This window comes from Plecotus auritus (genome assembly GCF_963455305.1).
Source record: "Plecotus auritus genome assembly, chromosome: 7".
NCBI lineage: Eukaryota > Metazoa > Chordata > Mammalia > Chiroptera > Vespertilionidae > Plecotus > Plecotus auritus.
The window spans coordinates 139,170,783-139,190,827 of record NC_137774.1 but is presented as its reverse complement, the minus strand read 5'-3'; the positions used below and the strand labels follow the sequence as shown (position 1 = coordinate 139,190,827).

The 20,045-nt window shown below is 44.3% G+C and overlaps 1 protein-coding gene and 1 pseudogene across 2 annotated transcripts in view; both read left to right on the top strand.

Moving 5' to 3' along the window:
• MCCC2 (methylcrotonyl-CoA carboxylase subunit 2) overlaps positions 1 to 20,045 on the top strand; it is a 216,416-nt gene that overhangs the window by 159,473 nt on the left and 36,898 nt on the right. The window lies entirely within an intron of this gene.
• On the top strand, positions 10,788 to 11,780 carry LOC308253985 (transforming protein RhoA-like; annotated as a pseudogene). The gene is made up of 2 exons: positions 10,788 to 11,068; positions 11,484 to 11,780. The product of its transcript is annotated as a transforming protein RhoA-like (transcript).

Below are 20,045 nucleotides of genomic sequence, written 5' to 3'. Positions count from 1 at the left end.
CCCTCATTCTGTCCTGTCTCCACAATTTATCAGTCTTTCTAAAAAGGTATATAAGCTCTCAGGCCTGTCTGTTTTTTGGGAGTCTTCACTTTTCTATAAAGTCCTCCATATACATATCTATAATAATAAAAGCATAATATACTAATTAGACCAGACAGCCAAACGACCTTCCAGACGTCCTTCTGAACGAGCCCCTTGCACATCGGGCCTCTAGTGTAATAATAAACCTTTTTTCCTGCAGATCTGTCTGTTGTCTAACTTGCAGGGCCCCAGGCACTGAACCTAAGTGGGGTAGAAGAAAAAGGTTTTTTCCCCCCTCCCTGACTGATTTATGTGAAAAGAACAACCACAATAGTACGAAGAAGATTCTTTTAGACACAGGACCCTCTGGGTTAGGAGATGCCTATGTTTAAATCTCACCTCTGCCACTGATTTGGATGTTATTTAATCTGTCTCAACCTTGATTTACACTTATATGAACTGGGAATAATAATAATAAATACCTCATAAAATAGTTATAATGCGTGTAAAGTACTTAAGTATGAGGTTCTATCTATCTATCTATCTATCTATCTATCTATCTATCTATCTTTTAAAATATTATCCATTCTTGTGGTTATGGATTAGCAATGACTACTATCCTAAATGGCTTGCATTTCTGTGTAGAGGCAAGGAGAAAGAATTGACTAACATCCTGAGTTTCCACTGAGCCTTATGACTTCATAGTCCTGTGAAGACTCTAATGATTATTCAGTTTTATGCAAAGGCAAAGCCAGTTGTCTCCTAGATTGTCCAGAAGGAGACTGAGATAGGAGACACTTGCATACAGCTACCTAATCATATTAGATCACTTGACATTTTTAGATGAGCAATAAGTTGATAAATGAGGAGGGCTGGTCACTGTCATGGTTGTTAATGAGAAAACCTACCATCTTGATGGTAATGAATTCTGATGAGGGAAAAGAAATCACCTCTGGGTAAAACCTGAGTATGTGCCGTCACTGCCTGGTTTTTGCCTGTGCATTTTCTTGGGCTGGTGTCAAAGAGGAGACTCAAGACTTAAACCTGGATAAATGTCATCCACAGATGAGCCTGGAGCCATAGTGTCTGAGAGTATGGTTTAGGGCAGAGCAAGTCAGTGTCACAGAGCTCATTGCTGGGCTGCCTTTTCCTGCCAGCCCTTCAGAAAGGTCAGAATAGCAAGAATAAACATGCGCTTGGCCTTGCCAGGTTTTCGTAGGAAAATTCTGCAACTAAAAGCCCCACCTCTAGCAGTCTTTTAACCTGAAGTTGCATGTAACTGGAAAAGGTAGGAAGATTGTCTGCCATGGAACACCTCTGAACATGCCCAACCATGTGGCTTAGGAGGTGGTCCTAGCAAATGTGCTTCTCTGTTGCTAAAGACAAAGAAAAAACCCTAGTAATAGCCAACACACATCACAGTCCACTGGAAAGGCACCCCAGGGTTAATGGCTGCAGTCTTCTGCCTCTAGGCAATTCTGCCTTCATACTAGGTCAAATATCCAAGTTCAATTCTATTTCTATTTAAAAAAAATATTTTTATTGATTTCAGAGAGGAAGGGAGAGGGAGATAGAGAAAAACATCAATGATGAGAATCATTGTTTGACTGCCTCCTGCACGCCCCACCCTAGGGACTGAGCCCGCAACCTGGGCATGTGCCCTTACTGGGAATCGAACCATGACCTCCTGGTTCATAGGTCGACGCTCAATCACTGGGCCATGCCAACCAGGCAAATTCTATTTCTTAGTCACCTTTCCTGATAGCCTAATGAAAGTGGGTGCTCAGTCCAGGCTTCCTAAGACAAGGATTATAATTGCTGCTTACCTGTACTTTGTAATTTCTGAGAATTACTCTATCGGAGAAATAGTGCCCAGAGAAATGCAGAGAAAATAATCTCTTTGATACCAGTCCAGGAAAATGGATTTCTTAAGGACTAGGGTTTTGACAAGTTACAGGCTTTGTAGGTCTGTGGCATCATCTTTATTTCTTACCTCCACCCACGTGGCACAGCCCATCAGGCTTTCTCTGTTTCTTCTGCCAAGCCACCCACTCCTAAGATTTTTCCGTTTAATTCTGGAAGACTTGCCTAATAAAAAGATAAGCCTTGAAACAAATAATGCCCTGAAATGTCTTGGGGAGGAGTTGTCTGAGGAGTGGGTCTATGGCTTGAGGGAAAGATGGAAAAAAAGAGGTAGGCTCTTCTTTCCCTCCTAAAGCCACTTTGGTCCAAGAACATCATGAACTCGGTAACTAGACATACTTTTAGAAGCTGGCCCTTCTATTTTAGAAATGGATTTGCTGGCTGCTTCAAAATCAGCATAGCTGCACACCAAGTAGATCAATGAAAAATTACTTTGTGTGCCCATTTGTGCCCGAGATATATACAGCTCCCTCAGCGACTGTCAAGGGTAAGAAAGTAACCAACTCTCCATGTTTGGTGAAACCAAGGTTATCCTGTAGGTACTCCTGTCCAGTTTGGGCTATGGCTTTGGAGGAGGGTTGTTGTCTTCCTGCTTCCTTCGATGATCCCTATCGTCTAAGTTAGGGGACCCCCAGGAAAAACAGTGGTGTTCATCTCCCAAGTTTTGCACTCTCAAGCACTGCTTCCAGGCACTCTCCTGTCTGTCACGGTGGCTCACTAGGGCACTGGGCTGTGAATAATGTGTGTGGTTGTGTGGGGAGGGGAGTATATTAGTTTTCTAGGACTGCTGTAACAAATTTCCACAAACCGGCAGTTTAAAATAGCAGAAGTTTGTTGATTCACAGTTCTGGAGGCCAGAATTCTATAACCAAGATGTCAACAGGGCAATGTCCCCTCGAAGGCTCTGGGGGAAGATCCTTCCTTGTCTCGTCTGGTGGTTGCCCGCAGTCTTTGACGTTCCTTGGCGTGTCTGTCTTCACTTGGCATTTTTTCCTGTCTCTGTGTCTCAATATCCTTCTTTTTTCTAAGGACACCAATCATAGGGTTACAACCCACCCAAATTCAGTCTGACCTCATTTTAGCTTGATTACATCTGCAAAAACCCCACTTCCAAATACAATAACATTCACAGGTTCCAGGGGTTAGGACTTGAACATATCTATTTTTGTTCGGGGCCGGGGAGGGGAGGAGAGATACAATTCAACTCCAGGAGATATCCTTTGGAAATCAGCATTCAACTCTAATTCCACCTCTGTTTTCTCCTGTATTGTAGGGACTGGAAACCTGAGAATTATATTCTTCAGGATCCCCAAGTACTGGTGTTCTGATTTATTTTCTGCCAATTAGAGGCTCTTGTGCAATGAAACTGTTATTGCTCCTATTGTAATATACAGGCAAACACATAGGCCTTGATAAATGGCCGATGTGAGGTTCTGCAGTATCTTCTGAGTGTCCTGAAAATTGTCTCTTCCGGTGTGGTAGGATGCTGAGATCATCAGCGATGGTTTTCTGAAACTCCTAAAATTCCAGACTTCTTGGAAGCGAATGACGTCTTTCCCTGACCTTTGCTTCCTCAGCCTTGCCAACAATTTTGTAAGCCTTCAGTTCCCTGAATTAATCTCTTCATTGAATACCTTGAGTGGTTCCCATTTTTCTGACCAAATCCTGATTAAGATTGTGTGTGTGTTGGGGCGGGGGGGGGGAGGGCGGTGTGTCATGCCTCCCTAGAGAGATGTGTCAGAATCTGTAAAGACATGCACATATGGTTTTAACCCAATCTGTCTGAAACGCCCCCTCAGATGACTGAGGAGTGAGGAAACACCTTGCCCCTCACTGACAGTTGAAAAATCACTTGTATAATGATTTTGGACTTTGACACTATGCTTAAAAGAGAGAGGGGGTGAGATTTCTCTGGAGAAAGTCACAGTCTTTAGGGGCCAGTACACTTCATGAGGTTACATTACAGTAAAATAAACAATCTCTAACCCTGGTGCACTTAGATGACCATGGAAACTGCACAGAAAAGAATATGTTTTCGTTTTTCTCTGACTCTCCACTGACTGACATTCAAGACCCCTTTATATATAGTCCACTAGAGTATGAACTCCATGCAGACAGGGAATTTCATTGTTCCATCCTCACCAACTATAACTGCACCTGGAATGTAGCAAGTTTTTAATAATTATTGTGTGATAAATGAGTGTACTTACTTTTAAAAATAATTTTCCATTGTTTACCTACATTCCTATAGGCTGCAGTCAAATGCAGTCATCCATCCCAGTCATCTATGCTTTATTTTTGCTGTACATTTGCCCATATGTTACCTCTTTGTAATGGCTTCCCTCTCTCATCTCTTCCTTTGTTGAAATCCTAGCATCTTCTAAGGCTTGTCTTGAAAACTACCCCTGCCCCTCCCCCACACATGCACACATAAAGGCTTTCTTGCTGATTGGATGAGATGTTTCCTTGATCTGACCTTTCATGCACTTAGAAAAAAAAAGAGGAGACATAATTGACATGTAACACTGTATTAGTTTTAAGTGTACTCTCATGCACTTAAAAATTTGCCTATTCTAGGCAACTCATATAAGTGGAATCAAACAATATTTGATCTTTAGTGTCTGGCTTATTTCACTTAGCATAATGTCCTCAAGGTCATCTATGTTGTAGCATATATCAGAATGTCTTTAGCTTTAGGGCTGGATAATATTCCATTATATGTAGATATCACATTTTGCTTACCCATTCATACATCAATGGACATTTGGGTTGTTTTCACCTTTTGGCTCTTGTGAATAATACTGCAATAAATATGGGTGTACAAATATTTCTTCAAGTTTTCAATTCTTTTAGGCAAATACCCAAAATTAGGATTGCTGGGTCATATGGCGATTCTATGTTTAACTTTTTGAGGAACCTCCATACTGTTTTCCATAGTGGCTGCACCATTTTACATTTCCATCAGCAGTGCACAGTGCTCTGATTTCTCTACATCTTCGCCAACACTGGTTATTATCTGTTTCTCATATTATTCACATCTTGCATTACTGTGGTACAGTTGTTACAATAAAGGACCAAAATTGATACATTATTACTAAAGAAAGTCGACCGTTTTCATTAAGGTTCACCCTTTGTGATGTACAGTTCTATGGGTCTTCGCAAATGCACAATGTCATTTTTCTACAATTACAGTATTGTACAGAATAATTTCACAACCCTAAGAATTTCCTGTGCTCCGTCTATTTATTCCCCTCCCGCAGGACCCCTGGCAACCACTGATTTTTTTTTTTTTTATTGGCTATAGGTTTGCCTTATCCAGAATGTCATAGAGTTGGAATCACATAGTATGAAGCCTTTTCAGATTGCCTTCTTGCACTTAGCAGTATGCATTCAAGGTTCTTCCATGTTTTTTTGTTTTGTTGACTTGATAGCTCATTTTTTAATTGCTGAATAATATTTCATTTTAAGGACATATTACAGTTTATTCATCCTATAGAGGACATCTTGGTTCTTCTAGTTTTTTACAATTTCTCCTGCACTTTTAACCTATTATCATACTGAAAATATTTTGCCTTCTATTAAAGTTTTTAATGTACAAGTTTCATCAGTCCCTACCTCCTCAATTCTATTAGATGATACATTTGTGACGGCGGAGCCTACTGTCTTTCTCACATGGTTAGGCGTAGGGAGTGACAAAAGCGCCTTGCCCATAATTGGAACTCGGCAACTGCTGTTCGAAGTGAATACGTTATTAGGTTTCTCACCCTGCTAGAGAGCCTGGGGCCTTCAGGGCAGCGTTTCCAGGCTCGTGAGAGTTGCAGGCCTGGTTAAGGCAGCTTGTCATAGCATCACTAAGACTTGTCATCATCTGTTCATCAAGGGCAACCATGTTAGCTCTGCTAAGGTTGAGATAAGACTCTCATACCAAAGAAATGATCAAGTTCAGCTTTTGGCTGAGTCTCCTCTGATATTTGTGGGGCTGGCCTGGTAGTCATGAGAGGGGCTGGGAGTAAGAAATATGGGTTCTGTGGAACTGGGGCTTATGCAAGGAGCCCATGCTTGCCTGTGGGGACCCAGAGCAAGAGTGCAAATGTATCCTCCCTTCTTGTATCCTCCCTAGTTCCATCTAGCGAGGGGCATTGCAAACAGAGTCGAGGATATCCTAGTCTGAACGTGGAAATGCTCTGGCCACAAAGAGCCTCCCCCGGGTCACCAAGCCCATGGGTATGCACATGAGTAGCAGTGAAGTTTGTCCGTAGAAGAACAGATCCAGGAGTAAGGCCGATAGAGTTATGGCAGTGAGCCCCCAGCGATAGGGGCAGGGAATCCTGCACACCTCAGGGTATGGGCTGGAAGGCGAGGCATGAGTTTTTTGTGGGCACATCCGCCCTAGCTCCAAAAACTCCTCCTCCAGATGAAGGGCCAGACCGGGGCCTTCCAAAGGGGAGGGTCTAGGGCAGGGATGGGGAATGTTCAGCCCTCGGGCCATATAAAGCCGGAGAAATCATTTGGCCCTGCCAAGGCACTAGGGGTGAGTTAATTAAATGTTTGACCAAATACAGCAGGCTAATTTTTAAGTTGATAATTTTGTCTGGCCTGTGAATGATGCTATAAATATCCAAATGGCCCTTGGCAGAAGAAAGGTTCCCCACCTCTGGTCTAGGACAAAGGTCGATTGCCCAGGTCTAGGTGAATACTAAAATGGACTTAACTGAGATGCTCAGGCCAAAAAACAGGCCACACGCAGGACAATACACAGTGGATCAGAAATTAATGTCCTATGTGGGAAAAATCTGTAGCTTTGTGTTATTATCATTGTTATATTCTGATCACTGAGGTAGAGCATTTTCTTCACAAATGTCACCTGCAACGTGAGTGGCAGCAGGGGTCGGGTGGGGCAGTGATGTGCTGGAGGGGCCCATCAGAGACAGTTGTTAAATATCCAGGAATCTTGTGGCCAGACGTTTAACTATTATTCTGTTTAGCTACTATTAGAAATTAAATTATATGTGCTTGCAATTAAATAATGTTTATTAAAACAGAGATGATTAACATACGGAACATTACTTCCTAATTATTTTTACTATTACCCGTGTTCTTGGAGTTGTTTCCATGCATGTGTCTGCATGGTAGAAATACTGTATCATGATGTTATTACACCTCTCTTCCCACCCCCACATTTGGTGATGTCACATTGGTACCTTGAAATTGACCACAGTACAAGTACATGCACCACAGAAACTGGCAGACACCACAAATCAGGGTCCCTTACTCTGTTGCCCTCCTTCAGGCCCAGGCAGAGGCCTGTGCATCATTCTTAACCTCTGTTCTTGGCTCTTCTGAGCCACATGCTTGGCTCCCAGGTCTGCCTCCAGGCCCACCCTTGTCCTTCTCCAGTGGGAGGACATGTGCACAGTTCAATACCTTGCAAAGGTCAGATTCACTGGTTTCTGCACAGGCCCTGGGGTAAACGTTTTCCTGCCATTTCTGTTGACAAAAGAGAATCCTAAAACTACAGGATGAGCTGTTATAAAAATGTGCTTCCTTTCAACTGTTTATCCACAGGAATCAGGATGTCCTTGATGCTCAGGCAGAGGAAGAGGAGGGCAGGAGGGGTGGGGGAGGGAGAAGAAGCTCAGCAGCTGAGTCAGGTAGAAGAAAAGCTGCCGTCGTCACCCACAGCCGCTGCACCTAGACTCCGATTTGACACACACTACACTCAGGTCTGTGTAGCAGGGATAATAGCTTAGATCAGGGGTCCTCAAACTTTTTAAACAGGGGGCCAGTTCACTGTCCCTCAGACCGTTGGAGGGCCGGACTATAGTTTAAAAAAAAAAACTATGGCCCTAACCGGTTTGACTCAGTGGATAGAGCGTCTGCCTGCGGACTGAAGAGTCCCAGGTTCCATTCCGGTCAAGGGCATGTACCTTGGTTGTGGGCACATCCCCAGTAGGGGGTGTGCAGGAGGCAGCTGATCAATGTTTCTCTCTCATCGATGTTTCTAGCTCTCTATCCCTCTCCCTTCCTCTCTGTAAAAAATCAATAAAATATATTTAAAAAAAAACAAAACTATGAACAAATTCCTATGCACACTGCAGGCCCGGGACGAGCCGGCTGCTAAGCAGGACAGGCAGCCGCCCCCGGCGGGCAGGATAAATGTCCTCGGTGGGCCCCATGTGGCCCGCGGGCCGTAGTTTGAGGACACCTGGCTTAGATTCTCCCCTATGATGTCTCTTTTTCTTCATTCTCTCTGCCGTCGTGGCCCCAGGAAAAGGTGGAGATGAAGGCCACTGCAGGAAGGAGGAGACTGAGGCACAAGAGAGGTCTCTGCCAGGCTGGTGGGGGAAAGCCTGCCCACCTGCCACCTTTGGGAGTGGGGAAGGCGCAAGAGGAAGGGGAAGGTGAGGATTAGACACACGGACACCTCTGTGACAAAACCCGGGGGAGAGTGGCGTCGTAGGTGGGTTGATGGATCAAAATCACGAGGGCAACAGGGATGGCTATCAGGGCCAGCAAATGCCGTGGGCACCATGTTCTGCCTGTTTGGGGGAGGAATGGACCAAGACCAAATCTTCTAATTCCTGATCCAGAGCTCTTTATGACAGTTCTCGGCTTTGCTTTTCTTCCTTAATTTTTCAAAGCTGGGTAATCCTAAAATATGAAAGAGATCAAAGTGAGGCTGCCTTCGGTATGATGGAGTGGGAGCCAGAGCCCCACCCTACCTCACAGCTTCGGAGTCTTTCCCCAGACCCCCGCTCCTCAGAGCACAGCTTGACAATCACAGCAGTGAGATGTGCTGCCTCTCAGATCCCATACCTTGACCTTGTTTCCATAAATAAAACAGGAACGTTACCATGGCAACCCGACTGTCTGTTTAAATTGCCCCTTATAGATCCGATTAGCCAGGATCGACTGTGCCTCCTGAATGCAGAATTCCTTTCCTTTAATAATAAAAGTTTGAACAAATTTTAGAATAAACCACTGGGAAACAAGGTCTGAGTCAACGCAATTAAATGGTTCTCTGCAGCTCCTCTTAGAAGCCTGTGGGAGGATGTTTCTCAGTGCAACACGGTCTCCAAGCCTGTGCTCCCGGCCGCTGTTCGTCACTGCTCACTTCCGTGGCCTCGCCTCGGCAAGCTCGTCCTGCTGCCCTGCATGTCATTAGAAAGGACACCCCTGTCTGTAGCATCTGCTTCCCCAGGCTCAGCTGTCATGTGACGAGATGCTGTCTTTGGAGATGGACAGATTTTAAATGGCATTCCCCAAGCGGGCTTGTGGAGACAGCCCTCCGAGCAGATGTGGACAAGGGCCTCACCCGGCGAGGAGCTTATTAAGAGGCATTAGTTAGCCTGGAAACCAGCGCTAGTCTGCTGTTGTTCCCCAGGACACAAGAGCAAGGAATTCCTTCCCCAGCAAAACCTGGAGGAGAAGCTCAAGGAGGGTGGCAATGCTGAATTGGTTTGCCCTTTATTTAAAAAAAAAAAAAATCTTTTTATTGGGAGAGAGAGAGATAGAAACATCAATGATGAGAGAGAACCACTGATCAGCTGCCTCCTGCACGCCCCACACTGGGGATCGAACCTGCAACCCACGCATGTGCCCTGGCCGGGAATTGAACCATGATCTCCTGGTTCATAGGTCGACACTCAACCACTGAGCCATGCTGGCTGGGCCTTGGTTTGCCTTTTTGAGTAGGAAGAGTTGAATATGGCTTTTCCCATGATCTGAGGATCGAGACAGAGCCTTGAGTCCCAGATTATCTTCCAACTGACTGGGTGTCTGAAATTCTATGTCTTTTGCTTGAAATACAAATACCCCTAGGAAGGGCAGCAATGTAAACAAGTCCCCAAATTCCCATTAGGATGTCAGGCTGGAATCTTGCTGGGCAGAACGGGGGGGCGGGGGGGGGGGGAGGGTTAATAGACACCTACCATGTCCAGGACCTGTTACCATGTCCTCACTTAGTCGGCCCAACAGTTTTGTGAGGTCTTATATCTGTGGCCTTGTGTTCTTCCCCTTTCTTCCACAGCCTCTCTCCTGTCTTGTCACAGCGTTTTTTAAAACCTGCTATTTAATGTCATTTTAAGTGAAGAAAGATTAACATTTTAAATTGTTAGCATGAATTTACAGTTCATCTTTATATGGTGCAAGCTTAGTTTTAAATGCAAATATAAGAGCATTTAAAGTCCCATATAGAGTCACCAAAACCACACAAATTATATTTCATAGCTCACACGTGCATGCAGATTATATTCTTCGCAGAACAATGGAAACGCTACACAAAATGAACTTAACCGTTTCCATACACTTCTTGATATGTGCAGATTCTACCAACACTCTCTGCCTTTGGCTTATGGGTGAGTGAGGAAGGTCTGAAAAGAAAAAGAACTGTGGACTGATTGGCCTTTTTTCTCCTAATATGCCATCATTTTTGGAGTAAATGGTCAGTTAACACAGGGAAGTAGCCCAAGAAATAAAGTATGTTATGGAGTGCTTGGTGGTTTGTGTTCCTTAAAATGCCATTGACTTCTTTCTCCATTTGAAGCAAGTTCTGGTTTGAAAGGAGGTGTGGCCTCTTGGGTCTGTCAACGCCTCTGTCATAGATATAACAAGAATAATGTTTTGCCCCCACCTGCCCACCTGCCACCCTCTGTAGGTTCTCTCCTTAGTCCCCAGCCTCCTTAGCCGCCCGCCCTAGTCTCCCAGCTTGGGACTCACCGACCGGCCGGAGTCTGAGTCGGAGTTGGAGCGTCTCCCGAGTGCCTTTCATCTGAGAAGTTCAAGGCACTTTGTAGAACTTCTGCCACGGGCCACGCGTGGGTCTTGCAGCACATTGGTAAGCAATGGCTGCCATCTGGAAGACATTTGTGATGGTCAGTGATGGAGCCTGTGGCAAGACTTGCTTGCTCATCGTTTTTAGCAAGGACCAGTTCCCAGAGGTGTATGTACCTACGGTGTTTGAGAACTATGTGGCAGACATGGAAGTGGATGGAAAGCAGGTAGAGCTGGCTTTGTGGGACACAGCTGGGCAGGAGGATTATGATTGCTTGAGCCCCTCTCCTACCTGGACACTGATGTTATCCTGATGTGTTTCTCCTTTGACAGCCCTGATAGTTTAGAAAACATCGAGAAGGCTAACCCCTATTTTGTAAAACTACTGTTTGGAATTCTCTGCTATTTTTTTAAACAGCCTCTTATTCTAAAAAAATAACTTTGCTTTCTAGCCTGCTTTAGCCTGCTTGAATAATGAGGAAGATAAACTTAGCTGTCTGACCTTGTAGGCCAGAGACTAGATATGCCCATACTCTCAATGCCATGCCAGGTGCATTTTTTAATTGGATAGAACTGTGTTGTTTTCAAGGCCAGCAGCGAGATAACCACTAAGCGCACATAGGGCTGGCTCTTTAATAAAAAGGGAAGTTCTGCTTGTAGCTTTGCTTAGAATTTGAATTCATTTTCTCTAAGCCCACCGTGGTGAATAAAGTGTGACTCCAAACTCTCCGAGCATTGCTTGACTTATTCCGGTTCTCTGTAACAACATCCCAGAAAAATGGACTCCGGAATGCTTGGCTTGTGCAATGTGCCCATCATCCTGGTTGGGAACAAGAAGGATCTTCGAAATGATGAGCACAAAAGGCGGGAGCTAGCCAAGACTAAGCAGGAGCTGGTAAAACTGGAAGAAGGCAGAGATACGGCAAACAGGATTGGCGCTCTTGGGTACATGGAGTGTTCAGCAAAGACCAAAGATGGAGTGAGGGGGGGGTTTCAAAATGGCCACAAGAGCTGCTCTGCAAGCCAGACGTGGGAAGGAAAAATCTGGGTGCCTTGTTTTGTGAACCTGCTGCAAGTACAGCCCTCACGCGGTTAATTTCGAAGTGCTGTTTATTAATCTTAGTGTATGATTACTGGCCTTTTCCATTTATCTGTAATTTACCTAAGATTACAAATCAGAAGTCATCTTGCTACCAGTATTTAGAAGCCCACCATGATTATTAATGATCCAGCCCACCTGACCCGCTGGGTCCTCTGACACCGCTCTAACAGCCCTCCTCTGCACTCCCACCGGACACACCAGGCGCTAATTCAAGGAATTCCTTAACTTCTTGCTTCTTTCTAGAAAGAGAAATGGTAACTTTTGAGTTGGCCTGTAGCTACTCATAACTAACATGTCTTGCCTGTCATCTGTCAGCTGCAAGGTACTCTGGTGAGCTACCACTTCAGAGCTTTACTCCTGAGTAGATTTCATTGCTGTACCTCTGGAGTGGGCATCCAGTTCTTTCAAAATGTGCTCAGCCAGAAAGGCCCAAGTTCATGAAGATGTGGCAAAGTTACAGTTCTGTGGTTTCATGTTAGTTACCTTATAGTTACTGTGTAATTAGTGCTACTTAATGTATGTTACCTAAAAATAAATATATCTACCCCAAACTAGATGTAGTATTTTTGTATAATTGGATTTTCTAATACTGATATTTGTCATCCACACAGAAATAATAATTAATAATAATTTAAAAAGAATAATGTTTGACCAAATATCTGAACACTATGGCACATAACATTGACACATAAAGTGAACCATCCCCCAAAAGCATAAGGTGATAAGGTAAAGAGAAGAGTATGTCTGTGTCCATGTAGCCACATAAACTCTCGAGTCAAGGTTAAATCTCATTGCATGGTGGTAGTGGATCCATAGCAGGTGTGGTGTGGTGTGTGTGTGTGTGTGTGTGTGTGTGTGTGTGAGAGAGAGAGAGAGAGAGATAGAGAGAGAGAGAGAGAGAGAGAGAGAGAATGAATGTGGGGGAGTATGGTTGCAAAGGACACATTTCTCTAACAGACAAGGTGCTGTTGTTATTTCTTCATTATTTCTGCATTATTTCTTCACTATCGTCTTCCTAGGGGCTGGGCGGTTCCTTTGATACAATGTTTGGGAATCTTGAAAGCACAATTGTTAAGATTTAAGGCTGTGGACGCTGGAGTCATGCTGCTGGATTTGAATTCCGGATTTGCTACCTACATCATAACCCCATGACTGCAGGCAATTCACTTAACTTCCTTTGCCCCAGCATCCTCAACTGTCTGATGGGGATAAAAATGGAATCCACCACAGAGTCCGTTGTGAAGGTTAAATGAATTAAGTCCTGTAAAGTGCTGGAATAGCCCATGATGCTTGAATTGTTCAATATATCATGAGGTTTGTAAGCAGGAGAGAAAAAGAAATGAATACCACCACAGCTTGTGTTTCAGTGAAATAATAGCCATTAACAGATGGCACTGGAGAAAGAACAATGATCGAATCAGGGGACATGCTCTTCTAAACACTGGGACAGATTCTTCCTTTGAGTCTCATAAGTAAAATCACAGTATAAGTCTGTGCCCCAGGGTTCAGTGGGGCTGGGTGGCAGCAGCTCTGTGGGGTTGTGGGGAGGGCTCTGTGGATCTTGGGGTTTCTTTCCTGGAGATGGAACTGGCTGGAAGGACCAACTTTGGTCTCCCAATTTCTTTTCTGGCTCATAGCTCTGCTTACAGTGATGCTGGCATCTCTGAGGTTGGTAACTTTCTCCTTTCCAAGTGAACTTGCGTGAGAAGCGGCATCCTTCAGATTGGTTTGCATTTTATGTGGCATTCTCAAGTAGGTTGTGGGTGCTGAGATTGGATTTGGGGAATAAAGCAGGAGGCTGGAGTGTGTGTGTGTGTGTGTGTACACATGTATATGGGATGATGGAGTGTTTGGAAGGACAAGTGGATGAAGTGGTATTTATCTGCACTGGGGAACATCCGGGGGAGTGGACCTCTTTCTTCTTCCCACTTCTTACCACATTTCTGTTTCCTCTATGTGAAGTTCATGAACAGATCCTCCACAGAAAGTTCAGGAAACATTGACTTAGGTCATGGACTGCTATTCCCAGTCCTTGTGACCTTTGAAATAGAGCACAGGTCCCTGCTGGGTGCTTAGACAGCTTGGAGAATGAGTTCAGTCATTATAGTTACTTTATCAGATGGGAAGAATGCTTGGGCTTTGTCAGGGCCTAAGGGCTGTTAATGATCTCAAAATGGTTTCCCCTAACGAGGGTTATCTGTGGTCACCCTGCTCTGCTCCCCCAACTGTCTGATCCTATAGCCCAGGCAGGCAACAGGGGTTTGCTAGGAGGGGAATCAGAGTTGCAGGGTAAGTATGAGTGAAGGTGCATGGTCTGTGTATGTGTGGGGTGACTTTCCAGAGCTAGAGAATGATATGGTCTATGTGTACATACAAGGTCTATATATACATACAAGGTCTATATGTATATACAAGGTCTATGTGTACATACAAGGTCTATATGTATAGACAAGGTCTATGTGGACATACAAGGCCTATATGGACATATAAGGTCTATATGTATATACAAGGTCTATGTGGACATATAAGGTCTATCTACACGAATGAAAGAGAAAGATGCAAATTGACCATACCTTCACGACGCCCACCAGGCAATCAGGAGTGAGTATGCAAATTAACCCAACAAAGATGGTGGGTTAATTTGCATATGCAGGCACTGAGCGGCCAGGGGCGGGACGCTTGCATTGTCGCCATGGTGATGACGCAAGCATTCTGCACCTCCCCAGCCGCTCCGGAACTCTGGGCAGCATGGGAAGGTGGGAAGGTGGCTCCAGGCCAGAGCAAAGGCAGAAAGGCAGCTCCGGGCCTGAGTGAAAGCGGTGCCAACAGCCAAGGGAAGGAAGGCCCATTCTTGCAAGAATCTTGGTGCATCGGGCCTCTAGTATGTATATATAAGGTCTATGTGTACATACAAGGTGTATGTGTATGTATGAGGTCTATGTGTATATACAAGATCTATGTGTACATATAAGGTCTATGTGTATATATAAGGCCTATGTGTATGTACAAGGTGTATATGTATATATACATTGTCTATATGTATATACATGGCCTATGTATATATACCACATATGATCTTCAAATGACTTCTTAAATTTTGTCTTTTCTCCTTTTCCTTATTATGAGTAATAGGAATTAATGGTATAATCTCACTACATAAATTTGAGAAGATATTGGAAAAAAGGAAAGCTGGAGATGGCAAGACTAATCTTTAGTTTTCACTTTGGAATTTGAAAGGGAGGTGAGAGGAGAGGAGAAAGCAAGAGAGAAAGACCAACCTCACATCCTCACACTTCTTTTCAGAGGGGAGGTGGGCAGCCCCAGGACTGCAGAGGGTGAGGGCGCCCTGCCTCCCTGACTGAGCAACCCCGGGGGGGGCTCTGGAGTGCAACTTGATCTGAGTGTGCTGCCACCCAGGTCTATGGCTCTACGGGGGGAGGGAGAGTTGGGAATGGAGCTCTGCCCTGACTCTTGTGTCAGCTGGGCCTCCCAGGTAACACTCTGCAGCCAGCTTGGGTCGTTTGCATTTTCACAGCCAAAGGGTTGCTCACAAGATGCTCCCTGAAGATATTTAAGTTACTGGATTCCAGAGCATCCCCAGGTCACTCCTGGCCCCTCCTCTTCCATATGGTCACTGCAGCCAACTTCACATTTCTTAATTATGAAGAGGGCATTGTTGGGACTTTGATGCCTGTGGGAGTTATAGTAATAACAATATCAGAGCCAGCTCTTTTCCTCCTTTCTTCCCTCCCTCCCTCTCTGTCCATGCATTCTTTACCCCTTCTTTCGCACTTTTAAAGTGTGTTCCGTTCCTGGAAGCAAGACAGAGTCCAGTGGCCTGGGCCAGGCTTTGCCATCTTTCTTCCAGATGTGGAAGGAGGTTTTCTGGAAGGACAGGCTTGTCATGTTAAAGGAATGTAACTGTCAGGCACATCCTATGTATTAGTTCTCTATTGCTGCTACAACAAATTACCACAAATTTAGTGGTTTAGAACAACACCCATTTACTGTCTCACAGTTCTCTAGGTTAGATATCTGGGTACAGGATGACTCAGTGAGTCTCTGCTTAGGTTCTTGCAGGTATTGGCAGGGCTGTGTTCCTTTCTGGAAGCTCTGGGAATAAATCTCTTTCCAAGCTCATTCAGGTTGTTGGCTTAATTTGGTTCCTCGTGGCTGTTGGACTGAGATCCCTGTTTCCTTGGTGGCTATCAGCTAGGGGCTGGTCTTGTGCTCTTAAAGGCTGCCCATTTTCCATCTCATTCTTTCTATGTGGCCCCCCTCATGCTTTAAATCTCCAACTTTTCCTTTTTATAGCATCTCGCCGACCTCTAGCCAGAGTAAGTTTTCTTCTTTTAAGGGTTCACATGATTAGATTGGGCCAACCTGGATAATCCAGGATACTCTATCTTAATTTCAGCTTCAAAGTCCCTTTTTTAACTAATATAACATATTCACAGGTTCCAGGGATTAGGGTGTGGACATCTTGGGAGGGGGCATTATTAGGCCTACCACACATGATAAATACTTCATCGATTCTCTTGGCTGCCCAAGAGTGAGAAACTATTGCAACCTTTGTCGGGGAGCTCTGCCTAACATTTCCACTAGATGGGCCAGGGCTGAACAGAGAAAGGGAAGGAACCTGAAGCAGATGCAAGGGTTAACATAAGGCACTTCTATACTGCAAAGGGAAGCAAAGTCCTCTTCTGAAGCTCAGGACTTCTGAACTGGACAGGCTCATGGAGACCAGAACCTGCCTCCTCCCCCAATTTGAGGCCATGGAGGCCCACCAGAGCCAAAGAATTTTGAAAGCAACTGTTATAAAGCCTGACAGGGCCTTTACAGAACATGGACATGTCTCTCAGATCTTGGCTTTTGTGCACTTAGCATGCAAAGGCGGTGGCTCAACCCGACTGCACAGCCTTGAAGAAATAAGTGACTGTGGCTTTCTTAGCTCTAGAAAACTTAAATCCATAACATTATGGCTCGGGGCATGTATGATTATGACTGTGGCCCCACTACACCCTGAGAATAGTTGGTCATGATGGCCAGCAAGACACACCCCACCTTATTCTTAAAATTCTTACAAGTTCTACAAAGCCTGGGTGCCCTGGTGGCCAGATTCATTGTCCCTCCTTGGCATAGTCAGGACCTCTCTTTCAGGCTGATGAGAAGACACTGCCGCTGTGTGAACTGTTCTGGCACCTCTGGGGGAGAAACCTGGAAAGGAATTCCTCCTCTGCTTATTCCGCTCTGAGGGAAGGCGGATGTCCCACAGGCCAGGGCTGTGTTTCAGATCAGCAGGTAGCAGCTGTTTCTGTGAAAAGAGGGCTGGTTGTTCAGGGGCTTCATTCTCTCGCCTCCTCTGCTCACCCCAGGCTCCTCTTTATCTGTGTCTGGAGACATCCAGCTCCAGGGGTTTACATAAAGCAGAGCAAAGTGCTCTCCGCTAAGAATACATCCACCCCCTTCCCTGGGCGATGTGCCTGGGAGGTGAGGAAAGTGACTCACTGCATTTCTGACTATGAAAAGACAAATATCTGAAAAAAACTGCTGGATTAATGACAGGGAAAAATTGGTATTTTTAGCACACGAGGGCAGAGTTAGCTGCTGTCAAGTCCTGGAGGATGGGAGCTTGAATGTTTAAGATTATGCATGTAGCAGCAGGGGTTTCTCAAGGGCCCAGAAAGCGTAAAGACGCTGCAGTAGGCAAGTGTCCTGTGATGATCTAATCAACAGCAGAGCAGGCTGGCTGGGGAACGTCTGTGACGTTCAGGCAGGGCTGCTTTTCTCACAAACAAAAACTCCCCTTGGTTCCCAGGACATGTCTTTGCTGATGCCAGTGAAGTGCTGATGGGCAGTCTAGCACTCTGCCTGGGTAGAAAGAAGCACTGGGCTGCGGGTGAGCTGTGTGTGTGTGTGTGTGTGTGTGTGTGTGTGTGTGTGTGTGTGTGGCAGCACCCAAAGTCTCCCATGGGGGTCCCCAGCCCCTTGTTGCCATCCTGCTCTTGGGGGAAAGCTGGTCTGTTCCCCAGAGCTCATTCCAATGTCCCTGGTAGGCATGGGCACTATTGGTTTGGAGATTTCTGTAGGTGGAGCTGCTGCTACTGTTGCTTCTAGAGCGACCCCAATCATTGCCCAGGGGTTCCTCCTGCCTATTTACTGGAGACACGGGTCCAGAGAGAACGTGGGAGGTGTTCACAAAACAGCCAGTGTCTATCACTGACGGCTTGGTGTGTGCCAGTCAAGGGCTGCAATTTGAGCAATTTGTTCCTAGGGAGCAGCACTGCTCATTGTATATTTAATAGCCATTCTTCTCCCTTCTTTCCCGCTGGTGGAAGCAACCTCTTCAATAGCAAGACTTACTTACTCATTCTCAGGTAACGGATATGGCAGTTGGGAAAAATGACTTTGGAGCCAGATTGCCAAAGTTTGAATCTCAACCCACCACTTACTCTGACCTTCTTTGACTTCTCTGTGCCACAGTTTTTTCACCTGTGGAGTAGGTATAATAATGCTACCTTTCTCACATGTGGCTTTGAAGAGTAAATTCATTAATGCAGGAAAAGTGCTTATGGTAGTACCTGGTGCACATGAAGTGCTCAGGGAAGGTTAGTACTATTATGTCCCAGTGTCTCCCAAAGCTTGAGTGTGGACATATTATACATCACTGGTCAATTGGACCTGAGGGGAAGTCGACTGGGGACTTCCGGCAACACACAGGAAGTCATGTCAGTGTCCATTTTGGCTCCTCATGGTCAGGTCTCTATGTGATGCCTGGAATTGCAGAAACAGCACTAGCCCAGGGACAGTCCGACTTTGGATATTATGTTATTTGAGATAAAAAATTGTCTCATTGTTTAATCCTTCTATCACTTATAGTTAAAAACATCCTATGTACCTAGTAATGGCACAGAGAGACCAAGCTCTGTGTAGAATTAAATGTATCTGACAATATTGTTAGGATAATTCTTTGCTTTAAATTATTTTTTAAAATTGAACAGTAACACACCCCTAGAGTAAAAACATCAAAAATTATGAAAAGCTTGCAGTGAAAAATCTCCTCCCCACATTGGTCACTCATGTGCCCAGTTCCCAGGCCCCACCACTTTTAGTCTTTATTCACCCTTCCAGAGATTTCAAAAATGAATATAAATAGTAATACAAATATATTGTTTCCCCTCTTTGTAATATAAATTTTCACATGCTATATACATCATTCAGTACCTTGTTCTTTTAACTTAATATGTTTTAGAGAATTTTCCATATCAATATGTAAAGAGCTTTCTTATTTCTTTTTACGGTTACAGAATACTTCACTGAATTTATTTAACTAGTCCCCCACTGATAAATACCCAGGTTCTCTCCAATCTTTCACTGCTGACTGCAGTGCTGCAATAAGTAAACTTGACCTAGGCCATTTGTAGATATGCACATCTATCTGTAAGGTAACCTCCCCAGGGTGGAGTTGCTGAGTCTAAGAGCACATACATTTGGAATTTTGATAGCTATTGCTAAATTTCCTCCATCTGGGTTGTAAAAATGTACACTCCCACCAGCAATGTGCAACAGTGCCTGTTTCCCATAGCCTTGGCAACAGAACGTGTGATCAAATTTTGGATTTTTGCCAATTTTATGGTGAAAAATTATATCTTGGGAAATTTTAATTTGCATGTTTCTTTCTATGTGTGAAATTGAGCATTTAGAAATAGATTTAAGAATAATTTACATATTCTTTGAATTGTCTGTTTATGATATTTTCCATTTTTCTAATGGGTTATTGGCCATTTTTTCTCATCAATCTCAACAGCTTTGTATATAGTAGGACGATTTTTCTAGGTCTATAATGAGTTGTAAGCATGTTTCCCAGTTTGTCATTTTTTTTTTTTTTTAATGGTGGGGTTTATTTTTGTCAGGCAGAGGTTTAAAATTCTTTTTATACTGTTGGATTTATTGATATTTTTTGCATGGTTTCTGGATTTGGGGTCATAGTTTAAAGGCCCTCCACACTGTGGTTATGAAAAATTATCTCATCTATTCATTTACTGTCTTTATTGATTTATATTTTATATTTAAAGATTTGATCCATTTGGAATATATCCTGGAACACAGAGAGATATATGAATCCAACATTAATATTTCCCAAATAGCTACCTAGTTGCCCCACCATTATTCATAGTTCAATTTTCACCATTGATTTGGTATTTGTGTAATTTTCTGGACTTGATTT